This window comes from Salvelinus alpinus, chromosome 11 (assembly GCF_045679555.1).
Source record: "Salvelinus alpinus chromosome 11, SLU_Salpinus.1, whole genome shotgun sequence".
Classification (NCBI taxonomy): Eukaryota; Metazoa; Chordata; class Actinopteri; order Salmoniformes; family Salmonidae; genus Salvelinus; species Salvelinus alpinus.
In genome coordinates, this window is record NC_092096.1 from 72,005,530 (window position 1) to 72,017,681 (window position 12,152).

The window sequence follows — 12,152 nt, forward strand, 5'->3', positions numbered from 1 at the left end:
ACTATCCTTCAGTTGATGAGAAACCTTTCACTATCCTTGGGTTGATGAGAAACCTTTCACTGTCCTTCAGTTGATGAGAACCCTTTCACTGTCCTTCAGTTGATGAGAAACTATCCTTGGGTTGATGAGAACCCTTTCACTGTCCTTCAGTTGATGAGAAACCTTTCACTATCCTTGGGTTGATGAGAACCCTTTCACTATCCTTCAGTTGATGAGAAACCTTTCACTATCCTTGGGTTGATGAGAAACCTTTCACTATCCTTGGGTTGATGAGAACCCTTTCACTATCCTTCAGTTGATGAGAAACCTTTCACTATCCTTGGGTTGATGATAAACCTTTCACTGTCCTTCAGTTGATGAGAAACCTTTCACTGGTCGAAGTGGCTCTACCTACCATTGCTTCTTCCTCGCCACTCGTTCCTTACAATTTTCTCACCGCCTCCAGATAGGAGACATGCTGGACACTCTCTACCCTTGCCACCTCATTCTCTATCGTCCTATCAGGGCACTCCAAGAATTCAGGTGCATGTTCACCTCCACGGTTGCAGCATTTCCCTTCATTTGGCGTACGATATTCTTCCCTTCTGTACACACTTGACACATGACCAAATCGTTTATATTTATGACACCGAAAGGGGCTTGTGCTCAAACGCTCTTACAGGGTATCTCATGACTCCTACCGTTATATGAGAAGGGAGAGATTCTTCCTCAAAGAACAGTAGCATGGATGAAGTGAACATCTTTTCTCCGTCCAACATACAGGTCAGTCGACGAGCACCAACCACTCCATCGATGTCTTCAGTTACGTCCTCTGCCTTCGTTTATTGCCCCAGAAATAACCCCGTGTGATAGACGCCCCGCTACGAATATCCATGCAGGAAACATTCCACTCCGATATCTTTTTTGTTGTTGTCTTAAAACATGCTTCTTCCGCTCCAAAATAAGACCACTTCTTGTGACTCACCGACTCCACACTTTCCTCCAACACATTCCAGATTTGTTGATTGACTCTAAACGGATTTCCAAAACCCCGACTCCGACCAAAAACGAGTCCAGTGGTTTCCTGTTTTCAAACATCGCTTTACTTCTCTTGTTTCCCTTTTTCTTCGCCACTGTAACCCACGGTAACCCACGGTAACCCATGGTAACCCACTCATTCTCACTTAGGCAGCTTGATGTACAGTACACCCCCTTGACAGGACACTAGTCTATCTCCTGTTTCTGTAGTGTTAGGCAGCTATCCTTTCAGCCCAACACAGCCCTGGGATCCTGCAGGACCTCTATCCCTTCAGCCCTATGCAGCCCTGTGATCCTGCAGGACCTCTATCCCTTCAGCCCTGGGATCCTGCAGGACCTCTATCCCTTCAGCCCTATGCAGCCCTGTGATCCTGCAGGACCTCTATCCCTTCAGCCCTGGGATCCTGCAGGACCTCTATCCCTTCAGCCCTGGGATCCTGCAGGACCTCTATCCCTTCAGCCCTGTGATCCTGCAGGAGCAACTGATTGAGTGTGTGTATATCCCCGTAGATTCTCATTTTACACATGTCTGTAGCACACACACACACACACACACACACACACACACACACACACACACACACACACACACACACACACACACACACACACACACACACACACACACACACACACACACACACACACACACACACACACACACACACGCTAGTTTGCTGCTCTTTCACCTCAGTAGCTCAATGTTCTGATCTTCCTTTTTGCCAGAAGATCACAGAACCCTCAGCCATGACCTTTGGTCATTTTGTGTGTGTGTGTGTGTGTGTGTGTGTGTGTGTGTGATCAAAGAGCCCTCAGCATTGATTAGTATATTCAGATAGCTAGGTGGGACAACCACATATCACAGTAGTTAGTATATTCAGATAGCTAGGTGGGACAACCACATATCACAGTAGTTAGTATATTAATCTTGAGATAGCTAGGTGGGACAACCACATATCACAGTAGTTAGTATATTCAGATAGCTAGGTGGGACAACCACATATCACAGTAGTTAGTATATTCAGATAGCTAGGTGGGACAACCACATATCACAGTAGTTAGTATATTAATATTGAGATAGCTAGGTGGGATAACCACATATCACAGTAGTTAGTATATTAATCTTGAGATAGCTAGGTGGGACAACCACATATCACAGTAGTTAGTATATTAATCTTGAGATAGCTAGGTGGGACAACCACATATCACAGTAGTTAGTATATTCAGATAGCTAGGTGGGACAACCACATATCACAGTAGTTAGTATATTAATCTTTAGATAGCTAGGTGGGACAACCACATATTACAGTAGTTAGTATATTCATCTTGAGATAGCTAGGTGGGACAACCACATATTACAGTAGTTAGTATATTCATCTTGAGATAGCTAGGTGGGACAACCACATATTACAGTAGTTAGTATATTCAGATAGCTAGGTGGGACAACCACATATCACAGTAGTTAGTATATTCAGATAGCTAGGTGGGACAACCACATATCACAGTAGTTAGTATATTCAGATAGCTAGGTGAGACAACCACATATCACAGTAGTTAATATATTCATCTACAGATAGCTAGGTGGGACAACCACATATCACAGTAGTTAGTATATTCAGATAGCAAGGTGGGACAACCACATATCACAGTAGTTAGTATATTCAGATAGCTAGGTGGGACAACCACATATTACAGTAGTTAATATATTCAGATAGCTAGGTGGGACAACCACATATCACAGTAGTTAGTATATTAATCTTGAGATAGCTAGGTGGGACAACCACATATCACAGTAGTTAGTATATTCAGATAGCTAGGTGGGACAACCACATATCACAGTAGTTAGTATATTCAGATAGCTAGGTGGGACAACCACATATCACAGTAGTTAGTATATTAATATTGAGATAGCTAGGTGGGATAACCACATATCACAGTAGTTAGTATATTAATCTTGAGATAGCTAGGTGGGACAACCACATATCACAGTAGTTAGTATATTAATCTTGAGATAGCTAGGTGGGACAACCACATATCACAGTAGTTAGTATATTCAGATAGCTAGGTGGGACAACCACATATCACAGTAGTTAGTATATTAATCTTTAGATAGCTAGGTGGGACAACCACATATTACAGTAGTTAGTATATTCATCTTGAGATAGCTAGGTGGGACAACCACATATTACAGTAGTTAGTATATTCATCTTGAGATAGCTAGGTGGGACAACCACATATTACAGTAGTTAGTATATTCAGATAGCTAGGTGGGACAACCACATATCACAGTAGTTAGTATATTCAGATAGCTAGGTGGGACAACCACATATCACAGTAGTTAGTATATTCAGATAGCTAGGTGAGACAACCACATATCACAGTAGTTAATATATTCATCTACAGATAGCTAGGTGGGACAACCACATATCACAGTAGTTAGTATATTCAGATAGCAAGGTGGGACAACCACATATCACAGTAGTTAGTATATTCAGATAGCTAGGTGGGACAACCACATATTACAGTAGTTAATATATTCAGATAGCTAGGTGGGACAACCACATATCACAGTAGTTAGTATATTCAGTTAGCTAGGTGGGACAACCACATATCACAGTAGTTAGTATATTCAGATAGCTAGGTGGGACAACCACATATCACAGTAGTTAGTATATTCAGATAGCTAACTGGGACAACCACATATCACAGTAGTTAGTATATTCAGATAGCTAGGTGGGACAACCACATATCACAGTAGTTAGTATATTCAGATAGCTAGGTGAGACAACCACATATCACAGTAGTTAGTATATTCAGTTAGCTAGGTGGGACAACCACATATCACAGTAGTTAGTATATTCAGATAGCTAGGTGAGACAACCACATATCACAGTAGTTAGTATATTCAGATAGCTAGGTGGGACAACCACATATCACAGTAGTTAGTATATTCAGATAGCTAGGTGGGACAACCACATATCACAGTAGTTAGTATATTCAGATAGCTAGGTGAGACAACCACATATCACAGTAGTTAGTATATTCAGTTAGCTAGGTGGGACAACCACATATCACAGTAGTTAGTATATTCAGATAGCTAGGTGAGACAACCACATATCACAGTAGTTAGTATATTCAGTTAGCTAGGTGGGACAACCACATATCACAGTAGTTAGTATATTCAGATAGCTAGGTGGACAACCTCATATCACAGTAGTTAGTATATTCAGATAGCTAGGTGAGACAACCACATATCACAGTAGTTAGTATCTTCAGATAGCTAGGTGGGACAACCACATATTACAGTAGTTAGTATATTCAGATAGCTAGGTGGACAACCTCATAATCAGTACACTTTTCCTTAAAAAATAAGTTATCAGCAAAGTAAAGTAGGAAAAGTAAAGTGCAATTTGTTGTTTTCTTTGGCATCGATGAATGTTTCTACGTGATCCAGTTGAATCCGTTTGATATTTTAGCTGGTGTGTAGCAGGAGTTATTTTAGTGTTTCTGATTAACACTTTTTGGCAATATTTGATGCTCTTAAGGGTGCGTCCCCAATCACACCCTATTCTCTATGAGCGCTGTTCAGAGGTAGTGTACATCCTTAATGACACCCTATTCTCTATGGACCCTGGTCAGAGGTAGTGTACATCCTTAATGACACCCTATTCTCTATTGGCCCTGGTCAGAGGTAGTGTACATCCTTAATGACATCCTATTATCTATGGGCCCTGGTCAGAGGTAGTGTACATCCTTAATGACACCCTATTCCCTATGGGCCCTGGTCAGAGGTAGTGTACATCCTTAATGACACCCTATTCTCTATGGACCCTGGTCAGAGGTAGTGTACATCCTTAATGACACCCTATTCCCTATGGGCCCTGGTCAGAGGTAGTGTACATCCTTAATGACACCCTATTCTCTATGGGCCCTGGTCAGAGGTAGTGTACATCCTTAATGACACCCTATTCTCTATGAGCCCTGGTCAGAGGTAGTGTACATCCTTAATGACACCCTATTCTCTATGGGCCCTGGTCAGAGGTAGTGTACATCCTTAATGACACCCTATTCTCTATGGGCCCTGGTCAGAGGTAGTGTACATCCTTAATGACACCCTATTCTCTATGGGCCCTGGTCAGAGGTAGTGTACATCCTTAATGACACCCTATTCTCTATGGGCCCTGGTCAGAGGTAGTGTACATCCTTAATGACACCCTATTCTCTATGGGCCCTGGTCAGAGGTAGTGTACATCCTTAATGACACCCTATTCTCTATGGGCCCTGGTCAGAGGTACATCCAGTTAGACAGGGTGTATGGCCCAGTTAGACAGGGTGTATGGCCCAGTTAGACAGGGTGTATGGCCCAGTTAGACAGGGTGTATGGCCCACTTAGACAGGGTGTATGGCCCAGTTAGACAGGGTGTATGGCCCAGTTAGACAGGGTGTATGACCCAGTTAGACAGGGTGTATGGTCCAGTTAGACAGGGTGTATGGCCCAGTTAGACAGGGTGTATGGCCCAGTTAGACAGGGTGTATGGCCCAGTTAGACAGGGTGTATGGCCCAGTTAGACAGGGTGTATGGTCCAGTTAGACAGGGTGTATGGCCCAGTTAGACAGGGTGTATGGTCCAGTTAGACAGGGTGTATGGCCCAGTTAGACAGGGTGTATGGCCCAGTTAGACAGGGTGTATGGCCCAGTTAGACAGGGTGTATGGCCCAGTTAGACAGGGTGTATGGTCCAGTTAGACAGGGTGTATGGTCCAGTTAGACAGGGTGTATGGCCCAGTTAGACAGGGTGTATGGCCCAGTTAGACAGGGTGTATGACCCAGTTAGACAGGGTGTATGGCCCAGTTAGACAGGGTGTATGGCCCAGTTAGACAGGGTGTATGGCCCAGTTAGACAGGGCGTATGGCCCAGTTAGACAGGGCGTATGGCCCAGTTAGACAGGGTGTATGGCCCAGTTAGACAGGGTGTATGGTCCAGTTAGACAGGGTGTATGGCCCAGTTAGACAGGGTGTATGGCCCAGTTAGACAGGGTGTATGGCCCAGTTAGACAGGGTGTATGGCCCAGTTAGACAGGGTGTATGGCTCAGTTAGACAGGGTGTATGGCCCAGTTAGACAGGGTGTATGGCCCAGTTAGACAGGGTGTATGGCCCAGTTAGACAGGGTGTATGGCCCAGTTAGACAGGGTGTATGGCCCAGTTAGACAGGGTGTATGGTCCAGTTATACAGGGTGTATGGCCCAGTTAGACAGGGTGTATGGTCCAGTTAGACAGGGTGTATGGCCCAGTTAGACAGGGTGTATGGCCCAGTTAGACAGGGTGTATGGCCCAGTTAGACAGGGTGTATGGCCCAGTTAGACAGGGTGTATGGCCCAGTTAGACAGGGTGTATGGTCCAGTTAGACAGGGTGTATGGCCCAGTTAGACAGGGTGTATGGTCCAGTTAGACAGGGTGTATGGCCCAGTTAGACAGAATGTATGGCCCAGTTAGACAGGGTGTATGGCCCAGTTAGACAGGGTGTATGGCCCAGTTAGACAGGGTGTATGGCCCAGTTAGACAGGGTGTATGGCCCAGTTAGACAGGGTGTATGGCCCAGTTAGACAGGGTGTATGGTCCAGTTAGACAGGGTGTATGGCCCAGTTAGACAGGGTGTATGGCCTAGTTAGATAGGGTGTATGGCCCAGTTAGACAGGGTGTATGGCCCAGTTAGACAGGGTGTATGGCCCAGTTAGACAGGGTGTATGGCCCAGTTAGACAGGGTGTATGGTCCAGTTAGACAGGGTGTATGGCCCAGTTAGACAGGGTGTATGGCCCAGTTAGACAGGGTGTATGGTCCAGTTAGACAGGGTGTATGGCCCAGTTAGACAGGGTGTATGGTCCAGTTAGACAGGGTGTATGGCCCAGTTAGACAGGGTGTATGGCCCAGTTAGACAGGGTGTATGGCCCAGTTAGACAGGGTGTATGGCCCAGTTAGACAGGGTGTATGGCCCAGTTAGACAGGGTGTATGGCCCAGTTAGACAGGGTGTATGGCCCAGTTAGACAGGGTGTATGGCCCAGTTAGACAGGGTGTATGGCCCAGTTAGACAGGGTGTATGGTCCAGTTAGACAGGGTGTATGGCCCAGTTAGACAGGGTGTATGGTCCAGTTAGACAGGGTGTATGGCCCAGTTAGACAGGGTGTATGGCCCAGTTAGACAGGGTGTATGGCCCAGTTAGACAGGGTGTATGGCCCAGTTAGACAGGGTGTATGGCCCAGTTAGACAGGGTGTATGGCCCAGTTAGACAGGGTTTATGGCCCAGTTAGACAGGGTGTATGGTTCAGGTAGACAGGGTGTATGACCCAGTTAGACAGGGTGTATGGCCCAGTTAGACAGGGTGTATGGCCCAGTTAGACAGGGTGTATGGCCCAGTTAGACAGGGTGTATGGCCCAGTTAGACAGGGTGTATGGTCCATTTAGATTAAAAGTAGCTATCAGAAAAGCCAATGCTGGAAAGCAAAGACATTTGAATATAAACAAGGCTGTTATTGATTTATTCACTGATTTATATTGGACTTGTCCAGCTGGGGATGTTATAACCTCTATTCTACAGATGATCTGTTTCTGAACAGAAACCGACTGACGTCAAACTGCTATACACACATGGACACACACACACACACACACACACACACACACACACACACACACACACACACACACACACACACACACACACACACACACACACACACACACACACACACACACACACACACACACACACAGTTGTTTCTGTAGGAATCACATAAAAAACACCTTTAAATGGTCGCCTGGCCAACAGGCAGAAAAGTCCCATAATGCAACATTATGTTTTTCCTTCAACTTTTGATTGAATATGTTTTTTTTTTGTACCTGAGGGAGAATATCCTGAAACAACACAAAAAGCATAATTTTTCTAATTATGTTCAAACAACATTGATTCAACCAGCGGGTAAATTTTACTTCAGTAAAATATCTACCAGGGAAGGGGAGGGGGGAGAGGTGTGTGTGTGTGAAATTAATCAAGATACTTTGTGAAGAGTTGGGTTTTCAGACATCTTTGGAAGATGGGCAGGGACTCTACTGTCCTAGCATCAGGGGGAAGCTGGTTCGACCATCGGCGTACCAGAACAGAGAGGACCTTTGACTGGGCTGAGCGGGAGATGAGAAACCAGAGGTGGCAGAACGGAGTACAATTGAGATACACCCCAGATAGGAGAGGAGGGGAGAAAGCTAAGACTATTGAGATACACCCCAGATAGGAGAGGAGGGGAGAAAGCTAAGACTATTGAGAAACACCCCAGATAGGAGAGGAGGGGAGAAAGCCAAGACTATTGAGATACACCCCAGATAGGAGAGGAGGGGAGAAAGCCAAGACTATTGAGAAACACCCCAGATAGGAGAGGAGGGGAGAAAGCTAAGACTATTGAGATACACCCCAGATAGGAGAGGAGGGGAGAAAGCTAAGACTATTGAGATACACCCCAGATAGGAGAGGGGGGGGGAGGAAAGCTAAGACTATTGAGATACACCCCAGATAGGAGAGGAGGGGAGAAAGCTAAGACTATTGAGATACACCCCAGATAGGAGAGGAGGGGAGAAAGCTAAGACTATTGAGATACACCCCAGATAGGAGAGGAGGGGAGAAAGCTAAGACTATTGAGATACACCCCAGATAGGAGAGGAGGGGAGAAAGCTAAGACTATTGAGATACACCCCAGATAGGAGAGGAGGGGAGAAAGCTAAGACTATTGAGATACACCCCAGATAGGAGAGGGGGGAGAAAGCTAAGACTATTGAGATACACCCCAGATAGGAGAGGAGGGGAGAAAGCTAAGACTATTGAGATACACCCCAGATAGGAGAGGAGGGGAGAAAGCTAAGACTATTGAGATACACCCCAGATAGGAGAGGAGGGGAGAACGCTAAGACTATTGAGATACACCCCAGATAGGAGAGGGGGGGAGAAAGCTAAGACTATTGAGATACACCCCAGATAGGAGAGGGGGGAAGAAAGCTAAGACTATTGAGATACACCCCAGATAGGAGAGGGGGGGAGAAAGCTAAGACTATTGAGATACACCCCAGATAGGAAAGGAGGGGAGAAAGCTAAGACTATTGAGATACACCCCAGATAGGAGAGGAGGGGAGAAAGCTAAGACTATTGAGATACACTCCAGATAGGAGAGGGGGGAAGAAAGCTAAGACTATTGAGATACACCCCAGATAGGAGAGGAGGGGAGAAAGCTAAGACTATTGAGATACACCCCAGATAGGAGAGGAGGGGAGAAAGCTAAGTCTATTGAGATACACCCCAGATAGGAGAGGAGGGGAGAAAGCTAAAACTATTGAGATACACCCCAGATAGGAGAGGAGGGGAGAAAGCTAAGACTATTGAGATACACCCCAGATAGGAGAGGAGGGGAGAAAGCTAAGACTATTGAGATACACCCCAGATAGGAGAGGAGGGGAGAAAGCTAAGACTATTGAGATAGAACCAGAGATTTCTTGAGATCTCACTTCAAACTACCCCAGAAACGGTCTGGTCTGACAGGGATACATTTCTGTACGTATTTGCCATTCCATGAGTCAGTCTAGCAGCTGATTGGACCGCCATATTGGATGGGTAGGAAACACGGATGAGTTCAGAACTCTGTGTTCTGTAGGCTACGTTCTAAAGCCAACATGGGTAGGAGGGAGGCGTGGTTCATGGTGAGACTGTTTGTGTTGTGTGTGTGTGTGTGTGTGTGTGTGTGTGTGTGTGTGTGTGTGTGTGTGTGTGTGTGTGTGTGTGTGTGTGTGTGTGTGTGTGTGTGTGTGTGTGTGTGTGTGTGTTTGTATCCACCGATGTGTTCAGCAGGAAAACGCCAAGCAGAAAAACAAATAATAATGATTAAAGGAATAATCTGACAAACAGTTGAGAGACGTCCTGACGGCCGATCGATTCCAGACGTGGTACCTCAGGGAAGCTCTGTAAGCAACGTTCCTCTGTTCTCTCTCCATTTGCCATTGGACCAAATCCCCAGAGGCACACAAATTCATCTGTAATGTATTTTAATGATCCCTCACACACACACGCACACGCACGCACACATATCCCCATAGGCATGGAAATGGCAAGAATTAACGACTCAAAGTCGCAAGATCTCACAAGAGAGACCGTGCGAGAGAGAGAGAGAGAGAGAGAGAGAGAGAGAGAGAGAGAGAGAGAGAGAGAGAGAGAGAGAGAGAGAGTTGTATTTAAGGCAATTCTCTCAGCAGGGAACCATAATTTATTCCAGAGTCGCAAAGTTTTAATAAACTTTTGTTGACTGCCACAGCGGAATAGTAATGTGGTTAATCAGAGACACAGAGAACACAACACACACACACACCGAGCCCTTCGGGAACCAGTCCGTGTACCAGTAACTAGTCTGTCTGGATAAGAAACAAACAAACACACACACATACGTTTAGATGTTTGGAAAAAAAGATTTATAAAGAAGCAAACTGACTAATCACCAGATAATGGTTGGACCTGCAGCCGATAGTATGAGCCCATGGTAGTATCAGCCCATAGTAGTATCAGCCCATAGTAGTATCAGCCCATAGTAGTATCAGCCCATAGTAGTATCAGCCCATAATAGTATCAGCCCATGATAGTATCAGCCCATAGTAGTATCAGCCCATAGTAGTATCAGCCCATAGTAGTATCAGCCCATAGTAGTATCAGCCCATAGTAGAATCAGCCCATAGTAGTATCAGCCCATGGTAGTATCAGCCCATAGTAGTATCAGCCCATAATAGTATCAGCCCATAGTAGTATCAGCCCATAATAGTATCAGCCCATAGTAGTATCAGCCCATAGTAGTATCAGCCCATGGTAGTATCAGCCCATAATAGTATCAGCCCATGGTAGTATAAGCCCATAGTAGTATCAGCCCATGGTAGTATCAGCCCAAAATAGTATCAGCCCATAGTAGTATCAGCCCATAGTAGTATCAGCCCATAGTAGTATCAGCCGATAGTATCAGCCCATGGTAGTATCAGCCCATAGTAGTATCAGCCCATAGTAGTATCAGCCCATAGTAGTATCAGCCCATGGTTGTATCAGCCCATAGTAGTATCAGCCCATAGTAGTATCAGCCCATAGTAGTATCAGCCCATAGTAGTATCAGCCCATAGTAGTATCAGCCCATAGTAGGATCAGCCGATAGTATCAGCCCATAGTAGTATCAGCCCATGGTTGTATCAGCCCATAGTAGTATCAGCCCATAGTAGAATCAGCCCATAGTAGTATCAGCCGATAGTAGTATCAGCCCATAGTAGTATCAGCCCATGGTAGTATCTGCCCATAGTAGTATCAGACCATAGTAGAATCAGCCCTTAGTAGTATCAGCCCATGGTAGCATCAGCCCACTGTAGTATCAGCCCATAATAGTATCAGCCGATAGTATCAGCCCATAGTAGTATCAGCCGATAGTATCAGCCCATAGTAGTATCAGCCCATGGTTGTATCAGCCCATAGTAGTATCAGCCCATAGTAGTATCAGCCCATAGTAGTATCAGCCGATAGTATCAGCCCATAGTAGTATCAGCCCATAGTAGTATCAGCCCATAGTAGTATCAGCCCACTATAGTATCAGCCCATAGTAGTATCAGCCCATAGTAGTATCAGCCCATAGTAGTATCATCCCATAGTAGTATCAGCCCATAGTAGTATCAGCCCATAGTAGTATCAGCCCATAGTAGTATCAGCCCACTATAGTATCAGCCCATAGTAGTATCAGCCCATAGTAGTATCAGCCCATAGTAGTATCAGCCCACTGTAGTATCAGCCCATAATAGTATCAGCCCATAGTAGTATCAGCCCATAGTAGTATCAGCCCATAGTAGTATCAGCCCATAGTAGTATCAGCCCATAGTATTATCAGCCCATAGTAGTATCAGCCCATGGTAGTATCAGCCCATAATAGTATCAGCCCACTATAGTATCAGCCCATAATAGTATCAGCCCATAATAGTATCAGCCCATAATAGTATCAGCCCACTATAGTATCAGCCCATAATAGTATCAGCCCATAATAGTATCAGCCCATAATAGTATCAGCCCACTGTAGTATCAGCCCATAG